Genomic DNA, 18,465 nt, shown 5'->3' with positions numbered 1-18,465 from the left:
GCTGTCATCAGTGGTGTGCTGGTAAACTGGGTCTCCAAAAAACCAAAAGTCTTGATATATAGCATTTGCCAACTTCCATGGTGTGAATACTTCCATCATAGCCAATTTCGAGCTATAATACTTTAATATAGGTTGACAAAATGGCTGAATATTTAATAATTGGCTCTTAAGAGTCTGTATTAGCCAGCACACCATACCACTGTCATAGTCTGATAAGATCCCTCTCATCAGTATGTCTCAATATAAGAATACTTTAAAAAGACTTTTTAAATTTGGGATTTAGTGAAGATTCATTCATTCATTCAACAAATATTATTTTTGCATTTTCTATGTGGTCGCCCCTGTTATAGATGCTGGGGATATACCAAGAACAAAACAGACATGGCTCCTTCCATTATGGAGTTTCTGTTCTAGTAGAGAGTGAAGACTATGATGGAGAAAAATAAGATTGGGGCAAGGGGGTTACTGAGATATTATGGGAAGTACTACTTTACATATGAAGGTCAGGTAACTCTTTTCTTGATTAGCTCACATTTGAGTACGGTCTGAAGTGTTAGAGAAAACCATGCAGATATCTGCAAAAGGACACTGGGGGTGCAGAGACTCTGGAGCAGGAATGTGCTTGGCATGTTTCAGGGAGAGCAACAAGACCACTGTTCCCTGATTGGAATGAATAGAGGATAAAGTGGTAGGAAATCCAATGAAAGAGGAATGGGGGCAGGGTGGGGGGTTACTATGGATAACTATAATTTATTGAATGCCTGCTCTGTGGTAGTAACAATGGTGTATGAATTATATAGATATTGTTTTGCTTAATCTTTGCAAGGCAATGACGGAGTTAACATTTCTTCCCTTTTACTAACGACAGGCTTATAGGAATAATTTCATCTGGTTTACTCCAGAAGCAAATCCTGAAACAAGGATCTGAGTGCAAATAGTTTATTTGGGAGGTGATTCCAGAAGACGCCAGTAGGAAATTTGGGGAATGAGCCAGGCAAGGGAAGAAAACAGAAAAATGATGTGTTGCGATGTGAAGTCACTTACAGCTGTGGGCTACTGGAGCTTCATCCTACAGGGGGACTCTGGAAGGCCAAGTTGAACGTATGCCCCTCAGAGTTATCCCACCTGGAGGGTGCTGGGGCTGGAGTGTTTTACCTCAGAGTCCCATCAGTCATAGTTTGGAGCTGTTCCCAAAAGGGCATTCATTCTCTGTGCTTTCAGCCCATCATACTTCTGGACATGTATCTGGCTATTAAAGAAAACCTTTAGACAAAGATTTTCAGGGGCTAGCAGTTGAAAGTTTACCCTAGGTATACAAATCACATATGGGTGCAGGTATGGGTGGGACATGATGGCATCTATTACAAGGAGTTAAGTGGTATTTTGCAGAATTGGAGTTTGCACATAGACCCTTACTGTGGTGCCAAAGGAAGAACTTAAGATATCAGTGGGATCTCAACTAACCTTATGTCTGTGTCATGTAGAAGGTAAATATGCTTTATTTAAAAAGGGTCAATATAGTCCCCTGTTTTGGACACTAGGAAAGGTTCATAATGAGTATTCCAATTTGTTTTCCTCAACAACCCTAAAATAGGACCTAGAACCCATTTCACAAATTTTATTTCAACATGATTGCAGATTTAAAGACCATTTAAGACATTTAAGGTCAGCAAGGGTATTTTCATGAAGTCTAAAGCCACACTAGTCTAAATGGGTTAGAAATTTGCCACCAAGGATGGTACCAAAGAAGACACAAGGAATTACTTGACATCAGCGAAGATTAAATTTGGTTCTTCCTTCTCTGGACCAGTGAAGGCACAGTTCGGGGAGCCAAGAAACTGAGGGATGGTACAGTGTGAGGTAGTACTCACTATGGTAAGAAAAAGGGATGCTTGGAATATTGTGTTAAAAGCGAAAGCTCTGGCAATCTCAGTGAAGCCCCACTATACCTGTCCGGGGGATCCCACCATGTCCACATATAAATAGATACAAAGCAGCTCTGGTTTTCAGGGAGCAGCCTGTGTGTATCTGTGGTCTCTGCTCATCCGTACACAACACTTAGAAAAAAGAGATGAGAAGTGGAAGTGATTGGAAAGAGCCCTTTGGGTTATGCTGATCCTTACCGTGTGCTTCAGGAAACTCCTCTATCCTGAAAGGTAGTGGTCAGGCTTCCAAAGGAAACTCTATAGGGAGTGTGGCACAGAAGGCTTTGCATAAATTAAATGAAACACAACCATTCCTAGACCTGAGAGATCACATTGTTTTCCTCTCCAATCTCCAGTTAGATTATTTATTTGAAATGGTATCAAACATGCCTGTCCCTAGGCTAGGAGTAAAATAGCAATTTTGAGGCTGAACATAAGGAGAAGAGAACAAAAAGATTAAAGCAATCAAAATAAAATGGGGCATGTTGTGGAAAAAAGGCCAAAACACGGCAAAGATAATCCCATTCTTTGCTGATACATAAAGCGCCAAAAATTAAATAAATAAATGTTAAGGCCGTGTTCAAGAGAAGCGCTGGTCTTGGGTGCAGAAAAACGGGTATGATAGCGGAGGAAGGACCTGGTCAAAACCAATGTTTCCCAACATTGGTTTTTTTAAGCAGCAGAATGCTTTTATTCAAATGTAATCGTACATGGAGTTCAACTGATAAAGCAGATAAAATCACAGCTGCTCCAGTAGAGTAAGGGGAGGCCAAGGGCACTGCACCTCCGGCTCTCTGTTTTCTCTGGCACCTGCTGCCGGACCCCTGCCAGGGAATCCCTGCACTCTGCGGAGCGGAATTTGAAAAGGAAACATTGGAATGTCGCGGCTTCTACCCGTTCCACGGTTTCACAGATGTTAAATGTTATCAGCTCCTTTTATTTTTTTTAAGAGTTTTTTTAAAAAAATATTTTATTTATTTGACAGAGAGCAAGAGAGGGAACACAAGCAGGAGGAGTGGGAGAGAGAGAAACAGGCTTCCCGCTGAGCGGGGAGCCCGATGAGGGGCTCGATCCCAGGACCCTGGGATCATGACCTGAGCTGAAGACAGACGCTTAATGACTGAGCCACCCAGGCGCCCCTATCAGCTCCTTTTAAATCGGTAGGCATATGCTAATAAAGTTGCAAGTCTCTTTTCTGGTGTCCATGATTTTTTCAACCTGTAAATAGGGGTGAAAGCTGTAGCAGCCCACAAAAGTCCAGGTTTTGAACCAGCCCGTTCACACTTCCTGGTGTCCTGGCTGGTATCGGCAGGAGACTGCCGTATGTAGACAATGTGCAATATTCACACTAGTAATAAAATTCTTGCCTGACCTCCTGATCTGATTTATTTGAACTTCTTATCACTTCTCAGATCTTTGACCCAGGGACTATTGGTAATTTGCATTACTTCTACTGAGTAAGTCTGATATGTTTAATATTTATCTCGAGGAGGTCAGAAACCTTAGGTGAACTCTGTATCTGGTTAGCTGGAATGATTAATTCATATATCCAAAAGCTAAAGGGTGCTTTCTGTGAATTGTCTGCCTCATTCGTGGAAATGCAGCAGGATGGTTTAATGGCTTAAATGCACTGGTGATGAAGGGAAGAGGAGGGCTCAGTGCTTCTTGGTCCCATGAGGAACTATAGGCATGGAATCCAAAAGGGCTATTTAGCCCCTGCTTAAGCCATAACCAGGGTGGAGAGGTCCATAGCCCTGTAATTTAAATCATCATCAGTCTCCAGTGAAGAGGAGAAGGTGGATCTATATCACTTCTGAGTGGATGATCTGAGGGAGGAGAAAGCAGCCTATGATATACTTGGTGCTTGAAGGGAGACAGCAGTGGGAACAGAGGGTGGGAGAAGTACAGAAAGGCAAACTCCTAAGCTTTCTCTGGCTGCAGCCTACTTTTTTGTCTGTGAAATGGGAACAAGAATAACTACAAGGGTAGGTTAGATGATTATTCAAAAACATTCACACTTCTCCACCGCCTTTATGGGAAGAATAAGCTTTACTGCCCCGCTGATACTGGGTTTCGCTATGCAACTCCACTGGCCTCATGCAGGGCAGAAGGAATGTCACTCTCATTTGGCTTTGAGCCTGACCATGTAACTTGCATGCACTGATGGGTTATCAGTCGGTGTGATGCAATAACAGTTTAAAGTATGCTTGTCATCAGAAAACAGTGCTCTAGCTATCCGTCTCTGAAGGGGAGGAGAGGCTCGTGGAGCAGACCTGGACCCCACCTGCAGCTTAAAGCCAACCCCGACCTGTATCACCAACCCCCAGCTGACCTACAGTTCCGTGAGCAAGAATAAATGTATTTTGAAGTCACTGAGTTGTAGGGTGCTTTGTTACACAGCTGTGGCTAGCTAAGCCACTTAGGTTAAATCAGGTAACATACAAAACAACTAATATAAGGCCCATAAGCTAACAAGCACTCAAGAAAGAATTTCTGCTATGATAAACAATGTTCACATTAGTATTTGGGTTGATACTTTTTTTTCCTTCAGATGTTGCTGATGAATGAATGAGTATCACATTGTCTTCTGGCGGGAGTCTCATACTGGTGGGGAAATTCATTGACCAAGTACCAGTTCTCTTCACATTTCAAGGCAAGTTCCCCTCTGTCCTGCCCTAGTTTCTGGTTGTTTCACAGCCAGTGGGGAACACTGAAAAGGTGACAAAATTAGACATCTCTTTGGGTCTTCATTTCTTTTGAAAAGAGTGCTTTTTGTTGCAAGCAACACAAATGGCCAACTTTCCACAAGCCTTTCTGGGTGTGCGGTGCTAAACACATGAAAGCTTGTGGTCTGAAGCTGGCTCTGCCACTGGTTTCCGCGTTGCCTGAGGAACTTAACCTTTCTGTATGGCACTTCTCTGATTTACATAATGGGGCTGATTATAATTGCCAACCTCACAGGATTGTTGTGCGAATTAACTAATGTTTGTAAAGTACTTAGAGGTCCATAGATGAAAGGTGCTATATAAGCCTATTATTATGTCATCAAATATGAAATTCCAATAAGATTACACTTTCATTTAAATTTCCATTAATTTTGTCATCATTCTAGATTAATTCTCAGTGGCTTTCTAGAGCAAAAATAAATAAATAAATAAATAAATAAATAAATAGGAGAAAAGGGTTATATATTAAAATATGAAGCATTCATATGGAAAGGAAATTAGTTAGAGAAAGCTAACATCTTAAAAGTGATTTTTTAATTATTATCCTTTAATGAGCCCAGATCATGTAATCAATATTAAGTAAAAGCTAGATATGGTCTCTGAGTTTACAAACTAAATCATGAACCTGACTAATTAAATAGTGAACATTTCCCATTTCAAGTGCAGAGAAATGAAAGCTATATAAAGACCTATATAACTCAACTTATTTTAAAATTGGACTTCTTGTTATAGGAAATAGCCTTAAAAGATTACAAAAGATGATAAATGTATAAAGGATATACATGTATGAGGTTATCATGTGGTCTGCCTAATTCTATATTGGGTCTGTGTGAACTGGCCTTGACTTTCAGACTTGCCGAAGGGACCCTTAGGTAATTAGTGCCATAAAGTTTGAGTGTAATCTCTCTCATCAAACCAGGCCATGTTAGATCTTGAACATCTGGTTTAATGTCCTCATTTTACAGATAAGAAAACAGAGACTCGAGTGTTTAAAGAATTTACACAAAGTCTCATAGCTAGAGATTAGCAAATCGGGGCCCCGCAAGGCCCCACCCAATGCCCTTTCCAATACAGCTATTGACATCTATGCATAAGGGGATTAGTTACTTATTCATGTTATAATATGGGTTATTTCTGTTATGCTTTTGACATTAAGGGTGCATTAGATGGACATTTCCAAGCCTCATTGTTCACTGAAGTAAGTTTCTTGTGTTAATACCAATAAAATGTCTGCACTCAACAGGCCATAATGCTGATTTAAGGAAACAAGACGTTATTCTGGGTGTCCTGAACACACAGAAATGATTCCCTTTTTCAGGACTGTTGACAAGAAATGGCAGATGGGGCATTGGAATCTGTTTTCTTCTTTGGAAATCGAGGGGGTAGATTAAATATTCTCCAGTTCTCTGACTCTAAATGTCTATGCATCTGAGATGCCAGATTCATTAGAAGTAGAGAATGATACCAGGTCCTCTGCTTGTAACAAGGAGAGGTCGTTGGATTCCATTGAATTTTAATGACTGTAGAAAGAGATGGATGCCATTGCTTCATTTTGCATTAGATAGATGCTATATACAGATCACCAAGGAAATGACTATTTAGAAGCTTAATGCACACTTATTTCTTAGGTTGTCTCGTGCTGCTGATGTCTGAAGATGCAAATTTTCTTTGTAAAATTGGGAGTGAGAGTAGTGGTACCAAGTCCAACTAAACTTCACTGGGTTATGGATGGGGGAAATTATGTTTCATTTGATGACTGCAGTGATGCCAAAAGAAACCTGAAAGACAAATGCCTGCCTTAAATATTGAGACAGAGATAGATGGACTAAAAGAAGCACTATTGGAAAACCACAGCAACCCTTTAGTGGCTGGGAATTTTATTCTTTCTCTAGATTTGATTCATCTTTCCACTCCAGTGCCAATTTTGCCCACAGATTCATTTTCTGTTTCTAAGGAATTGAAAATGTTGGTTGCTTAACATGAAGGTGCATAATCATGGGAACTCATTCACGCATTCATTCATTCAGGACTTTTGGGGGCAACTTCTGCTTTGTGGGAGGTGTGTGAGGGGTTATCATGACAAACATTATGGTTGATTTTTATATCATACCCTATATGTCACACACTTCATTTAATTTTTGCTACAACTCTATGTTGTATTATTATCCCCATTTTACAGATGAGGAAGGGAGACAGAGTGAGCAGCTTGTCAAAGTCTCATTGTATTATTCATGGTTCCCCCCCCCCCCCGCCCCGCCCCGGCCACACACATCTTACGATGTTTTGACATCTTAAAAATCTTGCTGGCTAGATGGGCTCCACACTGGGCATGGAGCCTACTTAAAAAAAGAAAAAAAGAAAAAAAATCTTGCAGGCTAGGGAGACACTGGCCCTTCAGGGAAAGCCAGCTCTTCTTATAGATAGTCAAAGCTCAGCCAGGAGCATGCCTTTCATGTGTGAACCAACCAGTCCCAAGTCTATCCTCCCAACCACCTCCCTGTCTAAATCTCACACACCAAACCAGTATTTCTACTGCCCTAAATCATCCCAGGGCAGGGACCAGGCAACCAGAGAACCCCTTAAAGCCCCAAACCTACTGGAATTATTCAAATTAGCCAATCCTAAACTAGTTATTCTGCTCTGCCTTGCCTTTCCCACAGAAACCCAAATCAAAGCTCTGATCTAGGCTTTTCCCTCCTTCCTGCTTCTGCCTCCTGACTGGATATGGTGCTTCCTCAGTGGTCCTCTGAGGTGTGCCATGACTCTTGTTTCTTTCAATGGCATCGACCTCTCCATGTGGTCACTCAGTTACTCTTGTAAATTAAGACCCAGGTACAATTTATCATAAAGCTGGTAAGGAGGATGTGGGGTGGGGCACTTGGGACTCAACAAGCTGAGTGGCTCCAGAGTCTGTGCTTTTAACATATGAGTTATGCTGACAGAGATAAGATACTCCCTTTAAAGGGCTCTCAGTCCTGTGGGAAAACCGAGTCAGAAGCAAATAATTATAAAGTAATATGTAAATGCAATCATGAAGATATCATTGTTATGGCTAACTCACTCAATAGTATCGTCAATGAGAAAAAAATATGTACCTTGGATTGTGTTTGTGTGGACTTGCCGTTGGTTCCATTCAACACATATTTAAGCACCTCCTGTGTGCGGGCGCGTTCTCAGTTACCGAAGATACATAAAGGGGCTGCCATAGAACACACTTTGAGTAGCAGAGTGGAGGATGTGGACACCTAAACAAAGAATCATACTACTGTTTGTGCCTTAGATGCAACAAATAGAAGAATGGCAATGGGAGCTCATGGGTGGGGTAGTCTACTGTGCTCCCAAGAGGAAGCTGGGGCAGGTGAGCAGTAAAATTACTGTGAAAAATTAGAAATTTGGAAAGTTTGTGCAAGAGGTCACAAGGCAGGGGGTGGGGACAAAGAGTCTGGAGTCTCATTTACTTAGAGGGAACAGAATTAATCAGGATTTTGAGACATGTCATCATGCCAGTCTGATGGATTTGGTTTGTGTCTTTTAAACTCTGGTTGTATTGAACATCAGAAATGAGACTGCATTGTATTTAGAATTTCAAGCCAGGATCACAGACCTTACTGTATAGTGGTGAGGAGCAGGTCAGAGTAGTAAAAAGAGTGCCAATTTTTGGAATTTAATAGGTCTGAGTTCAAATTTGGAACTTCTAACTCACTAGCTATGTGATTTGTGGTAAGTTACTTAACCTCTCTGAAGTTCAATGGGAGTAATTTTACCTACCTAAGCTGTGCAAAATGCCTAGTACAGTTAAGAAATGAAAATTTTCTTCTGTGTTCTGGACCCCTCTTGTCCAAAGGGGTCTACTTATTTAGTCAAAAGAAATGCAGGTGTGTATAACCCCAAGAAGGTTACATGAATAGCACAAAGGCTACGGTAACCAGACTCCACATAGGCTTTTGTTATCAGCCACTGCAATATGAGAGTGATAAAATAAGGGGGACCAATTTCCTGTTTTCCTTATTCCCTGGAACAACATCTGAGCATTCTTCCTTTCTTGGTTGAGTCTTAAGCATGAGGAGGTGTGTGAATTCTTGAACTACCAGAGGCTGGGGCATACTGGTGTAGTATTACTCATGTAAATCAAGGATGATACATGAAAACCAGAATGAGGATTACTGTCAGTAACTTACCTTCATTTCCCAGTTAGTGTTTTTCATTTGCTCTTTGTCAGCAAATGAGTAGCCCCCTCCCCCCCACCTTGTCTTCTGTGTCTTCCTCCTCAGTTGCTGGAACAGATTTACCATTTTATGAGTGTTTACTATGGGATATGCTGTTTGGGGGCACTCGGTATATCACACATATCTCAACGGCTTTGGTTCTAAGCTTGCTAATGCTAACTCATGTTTGATCTCAGCTCCTCTGGGCTTCCATCCTGTCAGTATTATGAACTGGATTGATCACTGGTTAATCTTTCCCTCCAATGCGACCCATTCCTACAGCATCCATTCATCATTTGAACCCATGTTATAGACCCACAGAAGTTGATTCACTGTGAATAAGTAGAGTGAATTCAACGACATGTCTCTTGATACCACCTTAAGCGTTCAACAAGGAAAAATCTGGAGTCAGACTGTCTAAATTCTATTCTGACTCCTTCACGTGCTAGTCTGGTGACTTTGAGATAAGTAATTTAATTTCTACAGACTTGAGTCTCTTCAACCGTGATAGTACCAACTTTAGAGACTTGTGGTAATTAAATGAGATACTATTTAGCCTAGTTCCTGGTATGTAATAAGTACTCCAAAGATATTAGTTATTATTTTTATTGACAAAGACAACCCAACGAAATTAAGTTATCCTGTGCTATCCAATTTAGCAGTCACTAACCACATGTAGTTATTTAAATTTAAATTTATTGAATTTTAAAAAATCAGTTCCTTAGTTGCACCGGCCACCTTTGAAGTGTTCAGCGGTCAAAGATGGCTACCAGTATCGGATTGTGCAGCTGCAGAACATTTCTCCATTTCACAGAAAGTTCTGCTGGACTGTGCCGATAACGACATTGCTATTGAACTCGAGACATACCATAAAAGAAACATGTGAAATGCACCACAGACTTAAAACCAAACCTCATCTGTGGATTCTATGGGGGCTCTGAACGCAGAGAAATATCCCCAATACCCACCTACAGCATGTGTAAGCCTTTTGAAACAATTAGAGCATACACTGTTCCTTTTCACATTGTTTTGTGGTTGTTTCTCCCTGCCCCCTCCTCCATTTTCAATATCTTTCTGATGGAGTTACGTTCCATATGTAATATTGTTACAGGTGCAAAATTGTTCCTTTCAGTCCTGAATGCAGTTGCACATGTGCAACAATAGCTCTGAAGGCCAGCTCTCTATTACTGGGGATCCAGGCCTCTCTCACAGTCTGTGGGTCAACAGCGTTCTTCTTTGCTTGCTAATGCTTTATTGTCTCTTAGTATACATTGGAATAATAATGGTAATTTATGCAGATATTTTGTATGCATAGCAAATAATGAGAAACACCTGCAGAAATTTCCCTCCTTCTCTGAGTTCAGCAACTAATTATATTTTTAAATAATGGCTACCATTGAACACAATTATCCAAATCACTTTAAGTAATGGAATCTTTTTAAGGTGTTTTTGAAAATTTTAGCACAGTTTTTAAACACTCATTTTTATCTAGAAGATGGGAGGAAAAAAAGGCTAGTGGGCGGCTTACCCAAAAAACGTTTTCTGCCAAGAATGGATCAGCCCAGGATTTTCCTCTGGGCCCTGGTCTGGCTCCCAAGGCTATGACCAGCTGATGAAAACCAGGTTTTCTGTAGAGTTCACCTTGCTGATTTTGGCGGCTTGCTCTTCCTTCCCTTCTCCCTTTCTTAATGCAATGTAAAAAATAATCAGATTACCTCTAAAAATTCTCTTTTAAAAAGCACAAATTGCCACACGATTTTCCCTTTTGTCAATCTAATAGTTTGAGTGGGAAAAAACACTGGTTGGGAAGTCAGAAGACCAGTTTGTTTTGCCCTTCTGAGTCTCAATTTCCTCTTCCACGCGTTGGGAAGGTTGAGACAGATGATTTCCTAAAGGCTTTCCACAAGCCCATGATAGCCAACGGCCTCTGAACCCTAGCCGTCAGGGATGGAGCTCACAAAAGAGAATCTGAAAAATAGAAGTGTTTGGCCAAGAGCAAGACCAGTAAGAAGTATATATTTCCACCCTATATCTATATTTCAATTAGAGCAGGGTTCCAGAAACTTTGTGATATATATACCTATGTGATTTGGGGTTGAACATAGAACAATTTGGGAAATTTACATCTTCTTGGACACTTGTCCTCATTGCTATCATGTGTGGATGTGATCAGTAACACCTAACATTTCTTTTGGTTTTGGTTTTGTGTCCCCCCGCCAACATTTCTAACCCATTTTCTACATGCCTATAAGGAGTTACTGGTCTTTAGGAGGGAAAATCAACTCATGCCAAGATCATACCTTTTCTTTCAGATTTTGGGTTCATTTGGCCAACTGAAATTTATAGAGTGCCTCTTAGAAAATGCCTCAGTTACAGGAATTTCTGACCTCAAGGTGTTTACAATCAGAAGATGGAAACAAGTTAAGTACCAAACAGATTTAAAGTAAAATGGTGAAAATAAAACAGTGCATCATGAGAGCATAGATGGTAGAGTTATTCCCTATGATATGGCAAATTAAGGGGAAATCTCTCGGCAGAGGTGGTATTGACCAGGAACGAAGTCGGGAAGCTAGTGAGTCCCAGATGCTGGTCCGGGCACTAGCACTACTCTATACTGAAGTTTAACCGATCTAATTGATGAAAGCATAAAGGAGAAAAATAAGGAAAGCGGAGTAATTGTTTTTTAAAGCTAAACATAGCCAATGAAAAGGATGTCCTTTTTATATTTTGAGATTATGTTCTACCTATTCCTTTGTTGTTAAGGTAGCTTTTCTTTTATAAATGAAAGCATCTATGGTTATTTTTAGATTTTAAAAAAAAAACTTCTTTGGCAAAATAAAAAAATCTACGTCATCCCCAAATCTTGAATACTGTGTTTACTGGATCTTTAAATCTAAAATCTGGAAGCCTCTGTGTTATACTTCCTTCCATGTCCTTTTTTGTTTTGCAAACTTCCAAGGGCTTCTGTGTTCTTCTAAGAGAAGGAAGATGAAAAGCCAAATGGAGTTTTATTCTGTAGTTTTCCTGTGCTGATGAATTACACTGCTAATCTCAGAGACAGAGACAGACAGCAAGCAAGAACAGGGAGAGATTGAGAGTTTGAAGGTACATAGCCTATAAAAACCAGTTGATAATGATTTAAAAATATATGTCCACAAGAGCTAATAATTGCACATTTGTAGGGCAAGATTTTCATGATCATTATTTCATTTAATTTTATATTATTATAGTGAACAAAAAGGCAACAAGAAAAGTCTAGGGAAGGAAATCCTAGGCAGTAACTCTCCCCCCCCCGCCCCCCCCACCCCCCAACTCACACCAGCCCCAAGAGAGCATAACAAAGGAGGTGTGAATGGGGCACTTCCATCCCCAGTGAGGACAGAAAGGGGTAGCAAGAGTCACTGTGGGAAACACAATTTACCAAAAAAAAAAAAAAAAAAAAGTCACTATGTGAAGAAAGTCATTCTTTTCAGTGTTGGAATTCCAGCTAAAAATTCAATTGATGCTAATCCTGTTTCCTGAATATATAATCTTTCTGTGTTATGGGAGCTGCTTATATGACTCACATTGCTGGTGGATAGTTAAAAATGAGCTGCCTGTGTGCTTCTGCACAGAATGGAGGATGGTCAGTGAAAAACGTGGAGGTGGCCTGTGGTGTCCTTGCGCTGCCTCAGCAACCGAGGGAAGACACTTGTTACTTGGTGGCGGAGCCTGGGGCGGGCAGGGGAGGGGAAGGAAGGAGGCATTCACTTGGAATCAGAAGAGTAAGTGACATGGTATTACTCATTATATGATCTCTGGGCTCTCCCTTCTTGGCAACTAGCTCTCTTTTGACCAACCTCCCCAGGACACCCAGAACTAGTGAACATTTCCATCCTGAACCTCAGTTCCCATGTTAAACTTCTACATAAATAAACTCTGTGGTGAGCGAGAGGGACCGCGGCTTGAAAATGGCTTGACAAATACGAATGCTTTCATTCTTTAAAAAGGATCCTTAGAGTAGAATTGAAAGATGGCATTTTTATTACTCAAGATTTTGAAGTGTGCTAAAAAAACATCGCATCCATCTTGACTGGATGGCTGCAATCCTTCGTAGATGTTTATGGTCATATGACCGCAAGAGTAGCTTCTTGTCTCTGTTACTAACAACATTTTACTTTTACATTAAACATGATCTTAAGGAAAAAAATCTACTTAAGGGACATCTCTTGGCTGTTGCTGTTCTGAACATAGTTTAACACCGAAAGAAAGCATTTGTGGGCTGTTTATAGTTGCTGTGTCAGAGAATGCTCTTTATCACAGTAATTTGGAGAATGTAAGATGGTGGCCCCTGGGAAAATTTGACTCAAAATAAATCTTTGAGAGCATATATCAAAGGTGCTTGGAAAGACTATCTCTGAACAACTGGTTAAGTGTCAGATTTTTTTCCCCCTCAGATGAACTTTGAGGATAAAATGCCTGAAAGAACAAGCATAGTCTAGATTTAATTCTACACTAGTGATGTTCCCTCAGGAGATAATGAATAGTGAATAGTGAAGTTCTAACTCCATTTCCAGAGCTTTCAGTGAAAGGCTAAACTGTCTTTTTTTCCAATATCCACATTAGCATCTTCAAAACTACCCTAAAATATGGACACTATGCCCCCAAAGAGATTTTTTCCCTCCTAATACTGCCTATAATAAGCATCAGACTGCTTGGCTGTTCTTTCTCAATAAATTCCAAAGCTTGCACCTGGCTGAAAATAGGTAACAAAGGCCTGGGGGACCTGGGAAGGACTCCAAATATTATCTGCAAAGCAAATTAATACTGTATGTTTCATAGTAATCCGTTTTAATGTGGCAAGAGATTCCCCCCAAATCGCAGTACTTAAGCATTGCCACAAGAGGGAACCATTGTTTAAATGTTGGAAGGATTGGGTCTTAAGGGATTCATCCAGCTCAAATCTCTCTTTAATATAAGAACCTGGTCCAAAGGGTTGAACAAAAAAGTAAAGGGACAGATACAATCATCGATGCAATTCTGTTTTTGAGACCTGAAGTATCTCAGCTTTTAAACATTCAAATAATCAAAGGGACTCCCAGGGCGGTAACCTGGTTAACAGAAACCCAAGTCCAGAGTCAAGCACCTGATAGAAATTCATGTAATCCAGAAAGCACTGACGAGTCTTTATTTTTACTACGAACAAGGCAAACTTTTTTGGATGCAAACAGAGAATATCGGAATATAAGGACACAAAGACAAATCCAAACCTTTAGCTCCAAGTGTTGTGTATTAAATAGCAAATAATAACCACGATGGATAACTAGAAAAGGGGAACATATGTTGTAAAGAATTCTTGCTTACGGCCTTTTGAACCAGCACAATTGTGAAATCCAGATTAATGTGATAAAAGACATATAGAATGGCCTCTTGGAGTTCGCATGGCCCCAGGCTGGCACTGGTCCAGTTTCTGCACCAACAGAACTGCAAAACAAACTGGAAAATATTTGATGCCAGTAGGGCTCTTATAGGAAAACAGATGACAGCTGAGATTATTAATCTTGACAGTTTCCTGATTTATTAGGACGTTGTCATCCTCTTCTTTTGTATAATTTGGCAAATGATCACAGTGTTAGACTTGGTGGAGGCAGAGCTAAGGGTTTCCCCCTCTAACAGTGGCAGCAGGTATAAAACATTAGGGCTTGGGTTGAGGCAAGACGTGGATGAAATGAATTTTCCATTACATACCGTCATTCGAGGAACACTCAATCGGTGTTTCCTAATGACTGTCAACCTAGATATAGCTATGTAACTAAAATGCATGAATTATCTCAGAGAAATAAACCTGTTTATTTGGTAAATCTGAAGCAAGGGTGACTAAATTTAAAACCAAGGTCTCTGGCAGTCAGGAATTATTATTGTTTACCAGGCAGGCAAGGAAAAACAAAGACAACAATTAGAAAATAGTAGTCATCTTTAAAAGCCATTCTTCTAAATTGTGATACTCTGCAAAACAAAACGGTATGGAATTTCTCACTCTGAATCATTCATGCGAAATCACCAGAACAATCTTGGGTGACTTCATAATAGACTCAAAATTAGAAAGCATTGGCATATTTTATTAGTGATCTCCTTCGCCAAGATATCTTTACATTCTGTTTTTCATAATACCTTGCATTTAAAATAACTGCAACAGAAATTAAGCCTCAATAAAATACATCACAATTATAGATATTTCCAACTAAACGATGTTATCCTCACGACAGTTTTATCAAAATATAAAATCCCAAACTTGAAATGCTATAATTGAACACTTTTTTTATTAAGAAAAGCCATGTCTGCACCTATGTTTCAAGACTGACATATTGTGCAATAAACAGCAATCAGCCTAAAGATGCTATATTAAACAAACCAAGTTTTGTTTTGCTAAACTAAGCAAAATTAGTTGAATGCCCTAAGTAATAGTTGCTGGTATTTTTTTTTTCTAAATTATTTCTCCACTTGTTTTTGTGTCTATGCATAAATTAAAAATCTGCTGAAATTTATTATTCATCTGAGATGTAATTAATATGCAAAATTATGCAAATTAAGATGCAATTAGGCTTCAATTCTCTAGTGGAATTTTCCATTATAATTTAATACAAAGTAATAGAGTAATTGGTGTCACGTGTAATTACGGTTACTCACGTGTACTTGCAGACGTGCAAATGATGTGGTATATGTTAGTTATCCTATGCAAATGGTTCATGCAATCTCTTCATACTTGGGAATGAAGTAAACAAAGATGGATCTTCAAAAAAAAGGGGAGAGGGACCCCTCTTTCTTCTCATGTGCTACCATTTTGAAGAACTATGTGAATAATTGTAACTAATTTCCCTGCATTTATTTCTAAGAATTTTTAACTTGGTATTATGCAGTGTATTGTTTATTACTTTAGAGAAATTATTTCCAGTAAAAATGAATCTTTAAACAGAGACCTAATAGCGATTCAGATGCCACATGGGTGAATAATCCAGGACGAGAGCCGGCAAACCAAAGCACTGTTGAACCCGGCAGATACTGTTTTTGCATCAGGCTGAAAAGGTCTTGTCTTTAAAAGAAATAACATAGCCCGCTTTGCCAAAGAAATCATTGTAACAATGTTGTCTTATTTCCTGATTACAAAGTTGATCAAATTTGCTTCCCGGTCTCTTCAGAAGCCAGGCAGTTTGATTTTTCCAAACCAAAATTTCTTCCCTCCTACTTTTCAGAATTCTAGGAGAATTCTATGTCATTTCTTTCTGAATGAATAAAGCACTGAGCAAATTAAACTATATAATTCTCTCCGTCACTAACTCTGCCATTTGGTTCAAGGGACTCAGCCGCTAACTACGGAGTGTCTCCTTGTGTCTCCCTGGAGAAATGAAAAGAACGAGTCTCCCATGTGCTTGTCCTGAGCCTGGAGCTGCAGCTTATAATTTCTCCATGAGAAATGATTACCGCTTGTTTTAAAACACCCATGCTGTGTTGAATCCTGCACAGAAAACATTATGATCTCGACACTTTCCTTCTCGTAACTGAAGCACACACTTTAAGACGAGTATTTTATATTCTCAGCTCCAATTAACCTGAAGTGTTTCTTTTCCCTATGTCTCCCCCTCACCCTTACCCCCTTCACCTGAGCCTGTGCCTCTATCCTTTTGTAACAGATTTTTCTGAGGGGGGAGGGGATATGTGATATACTTGGTTGCAATTAATAAGAGTGGGCACCGAAAGAGGCAAACAGGCTTGCTATGGAACAGCAGATAAAGAGCTTCTCTCTTTCCCCACTGCCTTCCCACTTCTTATCCCTTTTCCTCCACCTCCTCTGGCTGGTTATTTGAGAAAACAGACATGGATAAGAGAAAATAAGCACTACCGTTAGTCTCTCATGCTGCACCCTTTCAAAGGCCCACCCATCCATCCATATGTGGCTTTCCCATTCATTCCGATAATAATACCAATTACTATGCAGGCAGGGCAATTCTTACTCACATTTGCAGCTCACTGTGGACATTTATGCTGCACTCTGAGCAACACTCCTATCTTCAACAACATCGATTATACAGCCGCTGTACAATCATTGTAAATGAATATACAATGCCCCTGTTCAGCTTGTGGAAACATTTGTAACCATGGAAGGTGGGCTAGGAGAGGGGTGGCCCTTCCTCCGCCTGATTTCTCTCCAGCACTGCCTCATTCTCCAAGACCTGATATGCCCCGGGCTTGGCAGGGGAAAGGGGCCGAACTGATATAATTTAAGAACCAAAAAGCCGAAGCAGTGTTGTTTTTCTCTCAGAAGAGGGACTTTGGGATTCAGGTGCAATGGACAAATGGGGCCCCAGGACCTCGGCATCACAAACAATGGCTCTTCTGGGACTTGCTATGGCCAGACGTCCTAGGTCAGATGGAACAACTGGGACTCAAGCCATCTAAGACCTCCCAGTCAGAATGTCTGACTTAGGCAAATGTTGTCTCTACTATTTCCTCTCTTCCCAGATAAAGTTTTTCTTTCTGTTCTTGCCTTCAACAAGTTACGTTTGTGGTCAAAACCAATGTTACGGGTAAGGGCACCTGGCAGGCTAAGTTGGTAGAGCATGCGATTCTTGATCTTGGGGTCATGTGTTTGAACCCCACGTTGGGCATAGAGATTTTTTTTTTTTTAAGATTTTTTATTTATTTGACACAGAGAGAGAAGCACAAGCAGGGGGAGTGGCAGGCAGAGGGAGAGGGAGAAGCAGGCTCCCTGAAGAACAGGGGAAACCCGATGTGGGACTCGATCCCAGGACCCCAGGATCATGACCTGAGCCAAAGGCAGTCTCTTGACCAACTGAGCCACCCAGGCACCCCCTGGAGATTACTTTAAACAATCCCAATATTATGGGTCTTTTATTTTTACTTTTCTAAGGAACTTTATTGATTCAGTCTGCTCTTCCCAAAGAGACCTAATCAGTGAACCCTTTTTTGCTCCTTCGTTTCTCCAAGTTTGTCTCTTCCAACCCTCAGAGACTCTGACCCACTGAATTGACATAACCATGACATTCTACACATGACCATCCATTCACCTAGATACTGTCACATGCAATCAATACAACTCAGATTACACCTACTTTCTAGATCAAAAGATTAATGTTTTAAGGAAGGCCATACAAGTAATTCAAGATAGAACTCAGACTCAAGTAGTAATGCTAGCTTTTCCCCTGTGTTTAGATTTTATTTACCTTTATTTATCAAACACTCTCCTATAAGCTTTGCAAAAGACTCTATTGGCTGAAATTTAGTACACTTTTTTTTTTTTTTTTACATTTTAATATGTGGGGAAATATCTTACAATCAATGCCACTTTGACAGCCACTCTCAGCCAAACAACAGTTATTGTGTGGCTGCCAATGTCTGTAGATGCACAAAATTTTTTTGTTATTCCTGGTGAATGACTAAAAACTGAAATCCTTTGAATGTTTAGCCAACAATCTTTAACTTAAGGACCATTTAAAAAAAATAACACACACCTTTCCATTGTCTGAAAATTCTGCATTTGACATCTTCTGGCTAGATCAAATTCTCTGGTGTCAGCAACTTGGAAGAAATTTCTGGAGACAATGATGGAGTGCT

The sequence above is a fragment of the Halichoerus grypus genome, chromosome 1 (genome assembly GCF_964656455.1).
Source record: "Halichoerus grypus chromosome 1, mHalGry1.hap1.1, whole genome shotgun sequence".
Lineage (NCBI taxonomy): Eukaryota > Metazoa > Chordata > Mammalia > Carnivora > Phocidae > Halichoerus > Halichoerus grypus.
This window is presented reverse-complemented; position numbering follows the sequence as displayed.